General features: G+C 38.4%; 1 long non-coding RNA gene and 1 pseudogene across 1 annotated transcript in view; one reads left to right on the forward strand and one right to left on the reverse strand.

Annotated features, from left to right (window-relative positions):
* Window positions 1–13,472, forward strand: part of LOC126175138 (uncharacterized) — an 875,426-nt gene that overhangs the window by 822,853 nt on the left and 39,101 nt on the right. The window lies entirely within an intron of this gene.
* LOC126177661 (5S ribosomal RNA) lies at window positions 935–1,051 on the reverse strand (annotated as a pseudogene).

Raw genomic sequence — 13,472 nt, forward strand, 5'->3', positions numbered from 1 at the left:
ACCAACTTCACACATGAGCATTAAAACAAAACAGAATAAATAATGTCTAAACATCTTTACAAAGAAAATAACATATTATCAGAAAAATTCTACAACATAGCTCTCATCAGCTAAACACATAAAGACAGGAAAAAGACAAATAAACAAGGGTACATAAACACATAGTGGAATAACACAAGGAAAGGACAGGTTTTGTTTTATTGCAGTATTTTGCAAACAAAACTTTCTTTGCTTCTTGGAGATCTCCCTTCATTCATCATTATTCCCAAAAAGTCCTATCTATACCTCCTTCCTGTATTCTATTCATATTTCTTTCAAAATAATTATTTCTGATTGTACAATACTCATTTTGGCCCAAATTTTTTTCATATAACTTCGCAATGCATTCTTTACCTATTCTCCATAGTCAGTTTCTTATATAGTCTACCCCTCTTAAGCTAACTTAAATATACTGAGCTCAGATGCTAAACTAAGGGACGAGGCAATGCAGCAGCACAAAACAATTAACGCAAACAGCAATGAAAAAAATTGCAGATTTGTGAAGCAAGCAGCATTATAGAAATTAGCAAAGCAATTGCAATATTACAACTAATATAAGGCAATGAGCAGCAAACAAGAAAAATAAAACAGTAGTAAACTGGCTTAGCAGAGTAACACAAAGGCAAATTCAGTAACACTATGCCTGGCAAACAGCAGCAGCAAATGAAATAACTTATATCTAAACATGACATAGCACTCCGTCTTCAGGCCACTAGTGGCCCATCGGGACCATCCGACCACCGTATCATCCTCAGATGAGGATGCGGATAGGAGGGGCGCGTGGTCAGCACACCTCTCTCCCGGTCGTTATGATGGTTTTCTTTGACCGGAGCCGCTACTAGTAGGTCAAGTAGCTCCTCAATTGGCATCACGAGGCTGAGTGCACCCCGAAAAATGGCAACAGCGCATGGCGGCTGGATGGTCACCCATCCAAGTGCCGGCCACGCCCGACAGCGCTTAACTTCGGTGATCTCACGGGAACCGGTGTATCCACTGTGGCAAGGCCGTTGCCTAAACATGACATAGCTCAAGCAGAAAAAAACATTACACTAAAAATAATGCAGACAAGGGAAATGTATATTCACATCTTAATGTCTATGTAAATTAAGTGGTGCACCACAACTTATTTTACAAAAGAAATTACCAAGTACTTGAAAAGAAAATTCTGTATGCAATTACTGTGAAATGTTTTCTGCTCCTTCGTTTTTTTTAAGTACATCATAAACTGATTATTAACTGGATCTGTAGGCATAAAATATCTATATTAGTACATCTATGAAATTTTATTTTAACCAATGCTGCAGTGCAACTAGAAACTAGATATTAAACAAAATGAGCGATCTCTCTACTAGAAAGACAATAGATGTAAAATGTCTCTCATCATTTCATTAGGCATTTTAGTAAATATCATAAATTAAGAGCTCCACAGTGTAATCATATATTTTCAAGTTTGAGTGTGTCGTATTTGCGATGCTTTCTACAAAGGAATGTCAATAGCAAGGATAATGGCCTCCCTTTTTTTTCTACCTGTGCCTCTGAAAAGGCACACACTAATGGCTTTTTCTCCAGGTGTCTGACACAGCTGGGTGCCCATGACGCATTATATGCAGGTGGTCATTTAACTTTCTTGCTCAAATATATACGACAGCAGTTTCTGCTACAGTGACAGTCTCATATAAAAATATTTCACAGGTCAAGAATTTGCGTTACAAATCTGTAGAAACAAAATCTTATGAATATAGCAGTGTCCAAAAAAATTTTCGCCGGCATTGTGATACATTCACGCATTTACACACATTTCATAACTCTTAAAGTACGATTTTTGGGTTCCAACACCCTGTTTCACAAGTCAGAGTCCCTAACCACTATTCATTATTCCTTACCTTATTACACATATACATATTCGTAGACATTCTTCAGTATTTCATCATAACAGATACGTAGCATAATCAAATAACTCATATAGCCTCAGCTTATTGATCATAAACATACCGCAACAGCGTAATACACATCGTTGTCGTAAAAAAAATAGCATTATAACACCTCAGTCAAATCTCTAAAACGTCGTAGCTTTCTGCAATAATGTCAAAACCTAAACAAAATTCTCTGCTCATTTCAATAGTGTCATCTACCTCAAACGTACTTTAAAAATCATGCTCTCATAGTATCACAATGGGTCCGAAAAGATATGAACAGTTCACAAAGTACAGACAAAATACAATTTCTTAAGTGTGAAGTTATCCAACGGTGTAATTACGTAAACATCTGTCACTGCCGTAGTAAAAAACTTTGTCTCTCTCAGTTAAATGATCAGATAGCTGTGTAATTATGTGTTAGAGAAATATGGTACCGATGTGTAAAGTTGTATAAGCAAATACCATATTAGCTAGGACTCCTTGTGCTTGCCAAACACATGATACACAAAGTAGGCGTGTACCCCCCTGAGGATTAATGTAATTATACCCTCAGGTGTTACAGATTACAACAATGGAATGAAATGTATTACGGAAAATCTTTGAATCATTGTACTTCAAATATCTTTAAAAATAAATGATTTAAGAACAAAATTAATCACTCAAATACGTGTCCTGTAGCGCTAAATGTGCGTCTTGCTGTAAGATAATCTCTGTGGAAGTGCTGTAGTTATTGTCCTCCGAAAGCTAAGTTCTGCAGAAGCCAATGTACTTACCTCATGATAAACAAAAGTGAAATGCTTTGCATATAGATATCTTAGTTATTACGCTTATTGCCGTGATGAAGAAAGTACTGTGCTGTAACGTATTGTTGTGCTGCGAAAAAGGCTGCCTCATTGTAGCTATACCACAAAAGTTACTATTAAAACATGTTCTACTTTCCAGAAGAATTCAGGAAAACTGTGCAGATATAAAACAGAAACACCGCAAACGCAACATTGTAAATTGTCACTCATTAGTAGTGTCGTGATAAAATCGTGTAGCTGTCACATAAACAAACCACTCTGTCATCTGGTATCTCACAGAAAGTATTTCAAATCCAGAATGTATTTTCAAGTAAACCAAAATGTTGCATTAAAATCTCATTAGCAGTACTGGTAAATGTTCTAAGTATGTGAACCTTATAGTCGTTGCGTAATTGTGCAACTAACAAGCAAGAATGCACACACACAATTACACTGTGTCGTCTGTTCGCAATAACAATGCATTCGTAATTTCTGTTTAAATAAGTTCTCTTGGTTCTTGACTGGATATTTAACTTCAAACATTGTTGCATAGTAACAGTTTCTAAGTCTGACAATGCATACTAGAAATGTGAAGTGAAACGTTTTATGGCATAGACAAAGTTAAAAGGCAGGTTATCTTTCAATAAACGGTTTTACATGTGAGAGTTTCAACTTCAACGAAATTATCATGTGGTATACGTCGGATTCTATAAGGTCCATTGTAAACTAGAAAGAATTTGTGACTCAAGTGTTTCTTCTTATGTGACAATGAATGAGCTTTAATGAGAACTTTCTGACCAATATATAATTTTTTGCATTTGCTTTACCGTGTAGTTTTCTCCTTTTGTTTGCTGCAGATTTTATATTTTTAAGAGCCAAATCAATTATGTCTTTGTGTCGAAGTTTATGTGTATTCGGGAAAGGTACAAGCTCTCTGATTCTGTTCGGTGGTTCTTCATTCTTTAGTACAAGAGTAGGTGGTAAAGCAGTGGAATCATGAGGCATTTCATTCAGCACATTTTGAAATAAGTGTAAATATCTGTCCCAATGCTGATGCTTTCTGTGACAATAAAGTCTGCAAAGCTTATTGATTTCTTTCATAATCCGTTCAGATGTGTTACAATGTGGTGAGAACAATGAAATAAAAACAGGTTTTATTTTATGATTCCGAAGCATGCGTGACCAAACAGCAGATGTGAATTGCGGTCCGTTATCTGAAATGACTTTAGCAACGTGGCCAACTTCACGTAAGAAATTTTTAACAAAGGCGTTGGATACAGACCGTCCAGTGGCTTTACGTAACGGAGTGAAAGAAACAAATTTTGAAGTAAGTTCAACAGCGACTAGAATGTACGAAAATCCATTCGATGTTCTGACAAGGGGTCCCAAGAGATCAACATCAGCAAATTCTTTTAATTTAGAAGGAATAATAGGAAACAACGGAGCACGATGTGAGATAGTAGATGGTTTCGCCGTTTGACAAAGTTTACAAATAGACAAGACTCTTCGAATTCTCTTTTCCATATTGTTAAAATAACAAGTCGATCGAAGAATATGATAACATTTTCGTGGACCAAAATGTGCGTAGCTGAAATGAATGTACCAAGTGAGCTTATTAACAAAATCGTCTGGAATGCAAAGTACCCATAGCTTGTCATCAACAGTGCAGCGTTTGAAGAGTATGTTGTTTCTAACCAGATAATAATGCCGAATCTGAGTGTGCGTCTTTTCATGCCATTTACTTTTGATGTCTTTCCAAATCGGATCTTTATCTTGTTCGTGAGCAATGTCCTTTAAAGATGTGGTGATGAAGTTTTCAAAGGCGACTTTCTGAATGTAAAGAATACTGAAATTTTTCTCGAGGTTGCCTTCTGTGTTACTTTTCTCAAGCCCAGCCGGTGCGCGTGACAATGCGTCCGCAACAATGTTGTCCTTGCCGGGAATGTAGACTACTGTGAAGTGGAAACAATGCCCAACGTTTTAACCTGTCATGATTTAATTTTGAAGACATAAGAAATTGTAATGCACGATGATCACTGTATACTTTTACGTGCTTACCAGAAAGAAAGAAACGGAATTTGTTAAATGCCCAAACGATAGCTAAAGCTTCTAATTCAGTAACGGAATAATTTTTTTCAGATTTTGTTAGCACTCGGCTAGCAAAAGCAATGGTTTTCTGAATGGTATTGTCATTTTCTATGGCTTCTTGAAATAAATGGGCACCAAGACCGACTTTAGAAGAATCCGTGCTAAGGCGGAAATCTTGTGACAGATCTGGATGAGCTAGTATTGGCGCGTTAAGTAGCGATTCTTTCAAAGAATTGAATTCCAACTGTGCTTGTTCGTCCCAGATCCAAATAGTATTTTTTCCAGTGAGAGTACAAAGTTTTGGTGTAACAAGAATTTGCATATTCAGAAAACGGCGATAAAAATTTACGAGACCTAGAAAACTGCGGACTTGTTTTTTTCTGGATGGAACTGGAATGGCTCTGATTGCTTCTAACTTTTCAGGATCCGGCTGAATGCCTTCAGAAGAAATAATATGTCCCAAAAACCTCACCTTTGACCTACCGAATTCAGACTTTTCCAAGTTAACTGTAATTCCAGATTCTGCAAAAATACGTAACAAACTGTTGAGGATGCGGTTATGTTGTTCCCATGAAGCTTCTGCTATTAGAATATCGTCCACATGTAAGGTGATGTGACGTTTTAAGAACTCAGGTAATATGGAATTTAGCCCGCGAATGAATGCTGCCGAAGAAATGTTCAAACCAAAAGGAAGTTTCCGAAACTGATAACAAACGCCGAAACAAAGGAAAGCTGTGTATTTTCTACCTTCTGGATGAAGTTCGATCTGATAAAAGCTGGATCTGAGATCAATGGAAGACAACACTCTTACACCATTAAAATTTTGAAGAAGTTCTTCCAACGTTTGCGGCCTGTCTGTTTCAGGAATAATGATAGTATTGATTTGTCTCGAATCTAAGACAAGCCTGATCGATCCATTTTTCTTCTCAGCAACATGTAATGGATTGTTGTATGAGCTTACTGCAGGCTCAATAATGCCCTCGTCAAGCATAGATTGTATTTCTGTTCTAACACGGTCCCTATAATGTGCTGGAATTACGTATGGTCTAGCACAAAATTTAGTATGCTCACGAACACGAAATTGGTATTGAAATCCCTTGATTGTTCCTGTTTTGTGAGTAAAAACTGTGGAATGTGCTTGTAAAATCTCAAAAAGGTCCGGTCTATCAATGTCATTACAATTCTCAATTGTTTGAATTTTATTCTAAATTAACTCATTAATTTCAAATATGCCGTCGATATCATCCCTGTCAGTACTTGCAGAGTGATTGTTAGTGTCTAGTTCCGTAGAAAATTCCGAACTGTTGTCTAACAGAAGGTAAAGCCGATTAATTTCCTCGTCATGGTTTGAGAGCCAATCTTCAAATTTCAAAGCTATTGTTTTACCTTCCTTCTCTAAACTTATTTCAGCATCATGAAAATTTAAGAATGCTTTGTATTAATTCAAAAAGTCTACTCCCAATATAATTTCCGTCGACAATAATGGAACAATAAGAAAGTTCATAGAGAAGCTGTGGCTTTGGCAAAAGAATTCTAAATTGGTTTGTTGGCGTACATCTACACTTTTTCCAAAGATTGCACCTTGTAATTTAAGCTTACGTAACAGAAGTGTGGGGCAATCGTTCGATATGTTGCATTTTCTAAAAGCTGTTTCACTAATTACTGAAATGGGACTGCCAGAGCCAAGTACTGCCGTAAATTTTACGTTATTTACAGTAATGTGAATCACAGGATATGCAATGTTGTTATGTTTTACGTCATGTTCCTGGAGTAAGATGTCCCTAATGTCTTCCATTTTTACGTAATTACTAGCTACGGCAGCTGTGTCGTCAGTTTCATAAGTACGTTTTGTGGCTGCCAACGGTATGAGTCATTGCCTATTGTGTCTTTGTTGGCGCGCGTCGTTATTGGGATTTGGAGACCTAAAAATTCACCTTGTCGAGAGGGCTCTGCTCTGTTTGAATCCCGCCAGTTCTGATGCAATTCAGGTCTGTCGTTACGATCATATCGTCTGACGTCATGTCGTTAGATTCCATAGTTTCTTTCTTGTCGGTCACGTGGTGGAGAATTTCTCCCAGAATCGTAACTGCGCGCTGGACCGTTGCATCTGAAGTTATTCTGTCTCCCTTGATAATAATTATTTTGGTTCCCATATTGTCTGTTTCTCTGATTGTCTCTGTGATAGTCATTACTGCGGAGAGGTGATCTTTCCCTGTAATTATTACTACTCTGCCAACGGTTGTCATACGGGTGGTGTCTGTTTCGGTCACGATTTACATTGAAAGAATAGCCTTGTCGTATATTATTTCTGTCATCGCGGAATTGTGACGGATGTGATCTGTAATTGTTGTGCTCCTGTTTTCGCGTTCCGCGATTGTCAGTGTCAATTTCCAGTTCTTGTAATAGTCCCTGAAAAGCTTCAATGTCATCTTTGCAACGTCCTGCTAAAATAAAATGTCGTAAATGTTCAGGCAGTTTGATTAAGCAAATGCCGATGAGTTCTGAGGGGCTGTATGGGTTTGACAGGTACTGATTCTTGTGCAACATGTCTTCAAAATATTTCACAAGACTGGAAAATTCAGATTGTTCGAAATGTTTCATCATTATGATGCTATGTTTTACTCGGTCTTGTGTAGCTTGAGACCAATATGCTGAGAGGAAGGCATGATAAAAATCTCCTTCACTGTGACAATCGTGAATGACCGATCACATTCTTACAGCTGGTTCATTCTCCAAGTAGCCCCACATAAATTCTAACCTGTGCTCCAATGACCAGTTGGGAGGAAAACAATGAGAGAATTGATGGAGCCACGCTTGTGGATGAATGTCGTTGGCAGAATTCTTAAACGTTTTGAATTTACGTGTAGTAATGAACAGCTTATAGTCAAAATCATCATGTCGGCGAGTAGCATATCGGTCATTATTACGTCGTGTCGGCGGTTCCATCTCAAAATTCGGTGTACCTTGCCAATTTCTTTCATAATTTCCGAAGTGCCCTGAGTTATTATTTTGTGGCTGTTCCCTATTTCTATGTCCCTCTTCCCGTATTGGAGCGCGAGTGGCCTCTAATTTCCTAATTTGTTCGCACTCTTCTGTGTCAGTGATGGCTACAGGTCTTGTGTCATTCAGATCATCATCTACCTTTGCACATAAGTTAGTGAACTGATCCGAAAGTTCGGCTACTTTCTCCGATAGTGTACTTATTTCCTCAGTGTGTTTTTCTGAACCAAGTTTCAGAGTGTCCATTTGTGTTGAAATCGTATCTACTGTGTCCTTTAAGTTTTCTTGAGTTTTTGCAAGTTGCGTAACCGAATCGGTAGATGCAACTGAGTCAATTTTAGCTTGCAAGGTGTCGTGATTTACATGAATAATAGTTTGCAGTTCTTTTATGGCTGCTTCGTGATTCTGTAATGCATTTTCATGACGCGAAAAAATAGGTTGGAAATGCTCACAAATTTGTGTTTTTACGTCATTACAGACTTTTTGACATTTCGATTCGATGTTATGTAACTCAGTAGTTAAATCTTCACGTGTTTGTTCAAGCGTGGTGTCTAACTTTTGAAGATTTTGTTCCATTGTGTCTAACTTTTGAAGATTTTGTTCCATTGTGTCTAACAGTTGCTGTGTTTGTCTCTGGTGTTGTTTCATTGTGTCTAACTGTTGCTGTGTTTGTCTCTGGTGTTGTTCCATTGTGTCTAACTTTTGAAGATTTGTTCCATTGTGTCTAACTTTTGAAGCTTTTGTCCCATTTGTTGCATTAATTGTAATAACAATGCACTGGTGTCTGAAACATGTTCCTCAGTGCTTTTCGGCAGTGAATTTGCACCGGCAACATTCACATTTTGACAAGCGGAAAATGTGTCTTGACTCATTTGAGAAAACGGTGAGAACCAAAAACCTGAGTCTACAGTATTTGCAGTATCTGTCATTCCCGATTCCTGAGGCGAGCTGTTGCCGACCGATCGATCGATAATACTTCCCTGTTCACTACCTGTTTCACTGTCTTCACCATTATTTGACGCCCGTTCCATTTCCCTATGCACAATTACCAAACTACTACTTTGAATATTTCTTAATTCATTACACAGTGGTGCTGATAAGCTACGCTCGTCGTCACTATTATTTCTCAGTTTACTTTGGAGCCTAGTGTTACGTTTTTCACACGCCATTATTTTCACAATATTTCACACGATAAGACAGAAAAGCACAATTTGAAGAGCAAAAATAAGAGAACACATTAACATAGCACTGAAAATAATATGTAGTTAATTGCAAGCGCAGCTGCGAAATACTTGGTGCAAATCTACATGCATGCCACAACTGTTTTACTGTACAACAATGAAAGACTGCAACTACAAAGGAGATTCTATCTACAATTACGCGCTAGCAATAAACAAAATCTACACTAATTACACAAACTACAAGAAAAAAATCAGAAGATACCAGTGAGGTATCCTCGGCTAAGGGTCGACATATGAAACGTCCCCTTTGAAAAATTTATACGTGACTGTGCTTAAACTGACACACGATATTTTTAGCGCAACGCAATCTGACTTTCAAAAATCCCTACAAAAGAATGGCCCTGACTAACATTAACCTATACGTTTCACAAATCACTTACCTCACCAAAAATCTTCGTTACTCAAACTACTGCAATACAGCGAGCGCCACTACTGCCAGCTAAATAAAAGATTCAAACTACGGAAGATACTAACTACTGATAGGCATATTTAGCAAATGAAAGAGAACAAACAATGTATTTACCTCAATAGTGTTCAAAAGTCATAATGTGATGTTCATGATATCCAGTATTGCAAATTTCAAAACTCCGCCATCTCTCTCCTCACATCCACCACTGCTGGCGGCTCACCTCCAACTGCGCAACGCTACGCGCTGTTCACATCCAGTTGCCCAACGCTACAATGGCCAGTATTACAACAATGCAAAGCAGCCACAAACTGCACACAGCACAGCCAGCGATTTTCATACAGAGTGCTACGTGGCGTTACCAATAAGAAAACCTAAACAGCCTACTTACAACATATTTGTTGATAGACTTACGTCCTGAAATTGAAAAAATGGCTCTGAGCACTATGGGACTTAACATCGGAGGTCATAATTCCCCTAGAACTTAGAACTACTTAAACCTAACCAACCGGAGGACATCACACACATCCATGCCCGAGGCAGGATTCGAACCTGCGACCGTAGCAGTCGCGCGGTTCCAGACTGTAGCGCCTACAAACGCTCGGCCACACCGGCCGGCTGAAATTGAAAAACCTTTTTGTTTGATCTTCGAACATTCACAGCTGACAATGTGTGCTCTTTGTGTCCTGTATCTCGTAAACACGTATCTTGACGAACGTAGCTGGTAGGCTGACAGACAAACATTTATGTCGCCTTAAATTTATCCACGTTATATGGGATCATTTGAGGTCTGCGACTGTATCATGAATTTATAAAACAATCCTTGCCGTTTCAATCACTTTTTAACTAATATTAGCTGGATTTGTTTGGCAATACGGAACCATCAACAGGTGCCTTGCAGTTACATGTACAGTCGTGCTCAAAAGTATCCGAACGAGCTGAATTGCTTTTCACCTGATTCGCATGCAACCAGCCTACCGCAGCTGTCTAGCAGGTTCTCTAATCGCTCCTTGGTACAGTCGTTTGACTATTGAAAATGGTTCCAACAAGTCACCACTAGAAAGCACTGCTCCGTATCGCAATAATTCAAGATGTAAAGTAATACCACGATACTAGAAATATCAGGGAACACCTTATCACACATAAGACTGTCCTTGAGGCTTGTAAGCTCACATTTATCGCAATAAATGACATACATGAAATGTTACCACTCTCATTATTACGTCAGATAGGTGATGCACGTAGTAAGTTCGTCGTATTCATGATTTCCTCTTCAAAGTAACATACCGTACTTGTTATTTAACACAAAATGACATTAAAAATTTAAGTTATTCACGAGCAGCTAGTTGAGAATATCTATGAACTTCAAATGACACGACGAACCGTCTCGTTCTACATATGGATTCAAATCCAGGTCATGCAGACTAAGATTTCATGACTAACGAAAACTAACAGTCATTCCTGAGTAGGCATACACAGAGTGATATACCTCAATTTTAGACAGTATCAGTTAGCAAATATCAACGTTTAATTACATAAAATAATAATTTTTAACGAACGCGAATTCCTACCCAGCGGAAGATGTTAAATATTGCTTCTTCACAAGCAACTTACTTGAAATGCCGTGAGGTAAAGCTTTGTGTTGGACAGGAATTCGAACCCAGAACCTAATCGGATTGTTATCGAAGCACAATCAACTGTGACATATCGGATTTTCTCGGCAGTAGCTAGATGTTTTAAATGAAATGACGAGACGAAACCTTAATTTTTTCCTTGCCAGGACTCCAACCCGGCACCTATCGCTGTTATATTCTAGAGAAAACTAACGTTAAATGTGGGTTTGTTACACCAGCAGCGACATGTGAGCATTTTTGAACTAGAAATAATATGACGAAGAGTTCAGTGCTGACTGGGAATCGAACCCCAGACACAAACAGACGTCAGCTACCGAATTTTTCTCCACCAGCAGCTCAGAATAACATCCTTGAACTTGCAGTGATCTCGCAAATAGTTATATGAGTCAGTGGGAGTCAAAAACGTCAGATATCGTTAGTGTTGACAACGAATGAAAATGCATTAAAAATCAAAATTATTATCCACCAGCAGATAGGTGTTCTCATGCTAGAGCTTGATAATTCATAATGAAAACCTTAGTGCCGGGCCAGGATTCGAACCCATTCACGCGAAATATGTGGAGATGTTGAGGAATCTGCAGTTTTGAACAAAAAACAAATTACGGTCAAGTTGTATTGTCACGAAGGGATCAAATTCCGCGTTAAGGGCGGTCTAAGTTGCATTCCCAGTTCAGAACCTATTTTATCGGCGCACAGAAGCTCAAATAAAAGATGGAATAAGTGTCCTCTGACCCTACATAGCGTTTGTTTAGTGACTGGAAATAAATAACTAGTATAACAAATGATATTGGTGATAGAGTTTCTACATGTCACCTCTCTTGACTTTATTGTGGTTCAACCTAACATCTACTTGGTAGAGAAGGAATATCATGTTTAATGTGAATTTCAGACCACAGTGCTACTATACCTTCTTCACTTGGCGTAGCCAGAAGAGAATAGAATCTGTCTCTCCCTATCAAAAATCATGGGCAGAAGATGGAATCGAACCCAGGCCATAAGACTATAAACCTATAATCAAACCAACAGACCACGAAACCCTCTGCTCTTTGACTCATTTTCCTATGATAACGCCGTTGCGCCACACTGGATGAGACTTGTGACACTCAGGCTCCCTGTAGTGGTTTGTTGCATGTTGAGTACATTCATTTACTTGGTTGACCGAACCGCCGTGAACTAGCTGCCTCGGATATCCACCCAATGCATAAATGCGACTGTGTTTTGTAATCACCAAAATAAAATCACGTAACTGCCAACTACACAGAACTGCCGACAGTGTAGGAGGCAGAAATTTAAATAGGAAGTGTTCCTTTCCACTTGAGCTATTCTATTGCCCTATCTGTTGAAAACGTGCAGTGCAAAGAAAAGCAGTAACTGTCTGTCTCTCAGAAGTCTAGATCCGGCCGTATACATTATCTCACAGCACTGTGGAAAGCAGACGTTCTAGAAGAACTGATGTTGACTTATGTAACTATGTGTTAGCTTGTAGCCTGCTGGGAAGCGTTGTGCACTGTAGATAGGAAGTCGTGAGTTCGTGTACCTTCGCCGCTACATTTTTTAAAACGCAATTTTGCTGTCTGCTGAAGTTATCAATCTAATGGAACTTTGAACATAATTCCCGTCACTTCTCAACCCAAAATAGTCGCATATGGAAAAAGGGCTAACTTCTGCGACATTTTGTTCTTTTCAGGTTTAATAGGCGGCCAGGCAACAGATGCTTTTCGAAACTTTTGTATTATGTGTGGGGAGAGCGCATCGTGCCAAAATAGTCAGAAAAGTATTTTCTATATTAGCTGACGTGTGGTAGTGGCATTTTATTCTTCTTCAAACCTTGTTTGACAGCTTTAACTCGGAACAAGTTTTCTACGTACATGTAATCAATGAACTGCATGTGCATTGTCAGACTGTTATAGATAACATCAGAGAATTCGCATATATCATTGATGATTAATTTCTCCCTCAAGTTTAGTATTGTTTTAACAACACTAAAAATACCTTACGAAATTTGTGCACTGTATTATAAGAAATGAAATAAAACTACCCACGATAACCTTACGACGAAAGTCAGTTTTAATAAAACTGAGTACCTGTACACAAGCGTGCCTCTATCGGCACGAATTTGTAGAATACCACTCACTTAGATTTCGATTGAGTCTGTGTTTAATTGGTATGCTGTGTCATGCTCAATAGGTATGCAAATGTGGCATTTCATAAATAAAGTTATGTATACCTAGAAACCCAAAATTTGCTTGTCAGCAGCGTAAAGAGGCGTTACCTGTTGTGCAGCATTGTAAGTTTTTCACCATTGCACTATGAGCTGAAAGTATTTTCTTGCGATTTGCTTATCGATGTTTTATCTGACTGCTTGT

The sequence above is a fragment of the Schistocerca cancellata genome, chromosome 3, assembly GCF_023864275.1.
Source record: "Schistocerca cancellata isolate TAMUIC-IGC-003103 chromosome 3, iqSchCanc2.1, whole genome shotgun sequence".
NCBI classification, from domain to species: domain Eukaryota; kingdom Metazoa; phylum Arthropoda; class Insecta; order Orthoptera; family Acrididae; genus Schistocerca; species Schistocerca cancellata.